The 5,393-nt window shown below is 36.9% G+C and overlaps 1 non-coding gene across 1 annotated transcript; it reads right to left on the bottom strand.

Annotated features, from left to right (window-relative positions):
• Nucleotides 1-3,013: 3,013 nt before the first annotated feature.
• On the bottom strand, nucleotides 3,014-3,087 carry Trnav-uac (transfer RNA valine (anticodon UAC)). Its single transcript has one exon. It is a non-coding gene; the product is annotated as a tRNA-Val (tRNA).
• Between the last annotated feature and the right edge of the window lie 2,306 nt (nucleotides 3,088-5,393).

Here is a 5,393-nt window from a genome sequence, read left to right on the forward strand (position 1 = left end):
GTGGCCAAGGAGTGGAAGATGAAAATAGAAAAGATTGAGATTTCATAGTGAGTCTTAAGTGAATCAAAATCATCAAATTATGATGAGTTTCATGAAAATTGTAATGAAGTACACAGGATCATCCTCTCAAGGTAATTTCAATGAAAATAAATACTAATGGATGTATGCAAATGTAAGTAATAAGTAAAATTTTAATAAAACGCACAAGTTTTCATAAAACTTTTAAGGTAAGCAAGAATATCAGCATGTTATATTTAGTTATATCTTGAGGAAAAACATTACTGAAAGGAATAAATATGAGACTAGTATGAAAGGGAAAGTAAGACACATTTCTTCTATGCCACTGACTCAGGATTACTGGAGAGAAATGAGAGCATAGGTATTTTGAAGGAAAAGTACATTCCACTGTAATGTAAACAATGAATGAAACTTTAGTTATGTGCATGCAAAGTATGATTAGATGGGATGAGACAGATTATGTTGAATGAAATGATGAAATGTATTATTGGAAGTGTTTTGTGAAATGGAATTTAGCATTAGTTGTGGTGTAAATACAAACCAGGTGAGCCTTCACTAGAAATACTTACTAGTGCCTTGGAAACAATTATAGTGAGGACTCAAATACAAAAGTTATCTTGGAAGACCTTCAGTATGAAGTTCTATGAGGATGATCTGGATCTAGTTTTACATAGTTGAGTGACAGTCATCAGTAAAATAATGAATGCAAGATGATGTCATTGGAGGCATCTGAATAAGAATGACGATGTAAAAGGGTGATTCAGAGAGAAGAGAGGCTTTACATGGACCAAATCAAGAGTGGGCTCTTGTATGGAATACAGAGTGAGATGTGGTGGTTGTAGTGGGGACAGCAGTAGATTTTGACATTATACTCCACTGGTACTCAGGCATGACTTTATTTGTATTAATGGCAAACTGTGTAGCAATGCCTATTTACTGTATCTACAAAAAATACATGCCACCACTACAAAACAAACTTCACATAAACAGATCATGTAATGAAAACCAGTGGCTAACACATTATACTTCTAAAACTTATTCAAGTTACTTTTTTCTCCACAACAAAGAGATGGCACGGCAGACAGAGAGAAAAGTTCTCTAAAAATCGAGATAATACATACTGATGTTGATGTTCTTGTTGGGAACCTGATGGGACTGTGCAGGGTTAGCAATCTGTCCAGGATTCATGAATGGTTGTCTCTGGCTTAGGGGACAGAGTTCAAAATCCTCCTGCACCTTTTGTCCACTGGTGAATTGCCCATGTTTTCATCTTTATCCTCTGTTGTCTGAATCAACCTGCAAAAAAAGAAAATTCATAAATATGTTTGATATTCTATAATGGAGCTACTACTAGTTTAAAGTTAAATGATCTATAATTATGTTTTCATCCTTCATGCTAACACCCCTCCACTGCTCCAACATTTATCAATTAAATCAAATGTGTTCAGATCTCCGATGGTCAAAGTACAGGTATCTCAATGCAAGTTCAATAATTTCTAGTTACTCTTTCACAACAATCACATTTAATCTCTTCATTCTGACAAAAAATAGCTAATTTTTATATAGTCTGAAAATAATCTCATATGGAGTGATAAAATTCAAGCCAATAATAAAATATTCATTTAAAAAATCTTTACTTGCTAGTCTACAAATTTATTAGGGATGAGATGGGACACAAGGAAAACAAGGCATATTTCACTGTTTCCCATCTGACCATCATTTTCAATACGTAAAAACAAGGAAGAGGAGTACCTTCGCTATGGACTCCATTACTAGTTGAAAGTATAAAAAAAAAAAACCTAGACACAAGCAAGTGTAAAAGTGCAGTTTCATCTTATATACCCTTCATTGCATTTGTAGAAGGAAGTGACTAAAGTAAGGACAACAGCTCAAGCTACTCCACACACCACTGCAGCATTCAGATCCTCAATGCTCACAGACCTGGTAATGCAAGTGCATCTGCAGCTGACTGCTCCAGCATCCATTTGTTTCTTTCCTTCTTGTTGTCTTTGGAGCTCCACAATCCTACTTCTGGTTGTTACCATAAGATACTATAAGCTTACAAAAAATGTTCACATCTTGGCTCACCTGTATAATAGCAGAAGAAAAAACAGAGAATGAGAGTGTGAGGTTTTTCATCCCGTCTTCTGATGTTTGAATCTTGTGACTTTGTGACGCATCTGAAAGGACAAACCATTCACTGTATGAACTTTTCATTACTCCCCAAAGAATCAGTCACTAGTCACAATAAAATAATCGTTAATTTTCTTTGTTAGTATGGGAATTAGTATCATATAATTCAGGGGATCATGAGAATAGACAAAAAACAGTGATGATGATGACTAGCCAGGTTGGCAACCATTCCTACATACATTCAAACTACCCACTCTTCTCCTAAATGCCTCTTGTCTGGTCCATGAACCCCATTCTCAGCCTAGCCTAAGTTTGTAATTCCCTATATTGAACTAAGTTACCTACTGTTTTGACTGATTCACTATGATTAGTATGATATATTTTGAGACAGAATTAAGATAGGCTTTACAAATTTAGGGTCTTTATCTGCAGAAACTGAGAGCACTACTTGCTCCAGTGCCCACTACCATTGAGACTCCCAGCCTTGTCACTAGGCACCTACACTTCCATCCTACATCTCTTGTGACCAGAATGACTAAGGCCAAATAAATAAGCTACAAGAACACCAATGGAAGGTTTTTATTACCTGTGGCTCCTCCTGAATCCCATGGTAGTAGTGTGTGTGTGTGTGTGTGTGTATGTGTGTGCGTGTGATTCACCTACGGTCGTCTGCTGGTCACCCAGCCAGCCATTCCCCTACAGAAAGAGCTCAGAGCTCATAGTGACAGATCTTTGGGTAGGACTGAGACCACTGACACACCACACACTGTGACAGCAAGGTCACAACCCCTCGGGTTACATCCTGTACCTACTTGCTGCTAAGTGAACAGGGGCTACACATTAAGAGGTTCGCTCATTTGCCTCGCCGCGCCCGGGATTCAAACCCGGGCCTTCTTGGTTGTAAGCCGAGCGTGCTAACCACTACACTACGCGGTGTGTGTGTGTTAATCTCTTTTAGTGTGTAAGGGCAAAGACTGGTGGTATATCTTGACTGTGTGTTAGCTCTCTGAGGTGAACTAAGAGTGCTGACAGTTCATTTTAAACAAATTCATTATACAGGTTGCTCAGGTTACCTGGATAATAAAAGTACAATAGCAGCTGGCTTCCCTTCTGGTATTATTTCTGAACGGAAAGTTATGAGATACAAGAAGAAAATTACCTCTCCTAGAAATTAAACTTCTCCAACGAGTAGATATGCTTCATGGCGTCTTATGTGCTGAGCTGTATCATCTAAATGTCACACAGGTAGCTTAGTATACTTGAAATTAAATGCCTCTTGAATAAATCTACTGAGGATGCCATGAAAGCCAGCAGATGGAGATAATAACGGACAGAACACTTAACAGATCTTACCATCAGGCCACAATGATCACTGTGGCCCAAATTAAATCTAGTCAGGCAAGCTTGTCCCACCACTACAGTAATAGTTGTAGTAATACTGTAGTGTGTCATATTTATTCAAAGTCCCTTGCCAAAACTAAACCTTTTCCTGCTCACACAATCACAATATTAAATGACCAAAAAATCTTTGGTGTGATGAGTGGAAAAAATTTCTAGTTACACATGGATTAGTTGACATTTTGATTATAATAAATGATCACAACATTATAAAGTAAAGAAACCAGCTTGGAGCTAGACTGATATGTAAAAGGCCAATAAGTTAAAGACTGGCTAGTTCAAGGCTGTAAGGGATTGAGAATTTGTCAAGAATTATTTGTCTTGTTTCACATTGGCAGATGAAACATTTTCATAATTTCTGGTTGATTTATTGTATGTGAAAGTACTTTGTTAATAAACTTCCATTAGAAATCACTCACTTTTATAGAGATAATGTCTCATAATAGCAGGCAGAACCACCAATGCTCAATGTGGAAGGCATGTCTGGGTTGGTGGAGCCCTGCAGGATTACAAGCCCCATCAGGCCAAGCTGCCCTGCAGTCATAAAGGTTACCCTGCAGGGTCAAAAAACAAGATACATTCAGTTTTAGTCAAGTCATGTGTTTTAAGGTAAATTTTAATAATGTGCTCACCACAGAGACACTGAGGGCATGGTAATATTAACTTAGTGAAGCCTTCTTTACATCCTTACTTATCTACTTCAACATGTAGCACATCAGTATCATGTTTAATGGTCATCTATTAAAGTATTACTTCATTATGTCAACAAACTTACATGATGTAGTAGTGGGTAGGGATGTGAAGATTGAGGGAAACTGGGTAAAAGGCATGCATTGCAATTAATATTAGTATTTAAAAGTATGCAATTCTGAAATGCTATGCTAGAAACTTGCATATATGAAAATAATGGACAGCCATGCCATTTTGATTCTGATGCTAAGTCTGAATACTCACAACAACTAAATTTCTCTGACTAACCCTATTTCCTTGGACCTGACTTAATCTCCAGCTCCAGTCTTTTGCCATTGATGTGTTGCATATTTAATTAGATCAATAACCATATAATTAAACCTCCAGTAAATTATAGTGCTCTCAGTATCTTATGTACTGGCTTACCTGGTCACATATTAGGAACTGCAAAATATGTAGATAATGACCAGTGACTATAACAAAAAAAAGAACAACCAAACAACCAAATCAGGAATTTCAATGCCAAGGGGGAAGGTGATGAGAAAATATGGAGTGGTGATTTCAGTATATGGATAAAGATGCAATTACAGTCCTTCATGTAACACTTAAGACAAAAGAGGACAACCTTCCTGGGGCATGGATACGTCAAGAATATACAGGAATTACGGCACATGGATGCAAAGTGGTCAAGTGTGAGTCATGTTATGAAAGGTACCACACTGCTTGTCTTGGAACAACACAAAATTATAAGGCCTCATGGAGTTGTCTTAATTGTAATCCAGTCCCACAATCAAAAAGACAAGAAATAAAATTAATTAATGTTTCTCTAAAATCTATGATTTTTAATCGCTTTTAAAGTACTTTTTTATTTAACTTTCCAAAAAAGAGACATTTTTTACCATCATCCTGATAATCTGATAATGATGACCATAATGAGGCATCACCATTGTTCTGCCTGGAACTACTTATGGCTACATAATTAAATACAGTAATTAAATAGCATCAGTAACCAAGGAGCATGGTGGATGACTGGTTTAACATTATGCTGTGCTGCCTACATACTATTGGTGAGTACTCTGCAATATAAATTCAATACTGTAGTACTACACAAGTACCAGTAAATTACCAGATTACATAAACTAATATAATTCTGG

This window comes from Scylla paramamosain, chromosome 27 (assembly GCF_035594125.1).
Source record: "Scylla paramamosain isolate STU-SP2022 chromosome 27, ASM3559412v1, whole genome shotgun sequence".
NCBI lineage: Eukaryota > Metazoa > Arthropoda > Malacostraca > Decapoda > Portunidae > Scylla > Scylla paramamosain.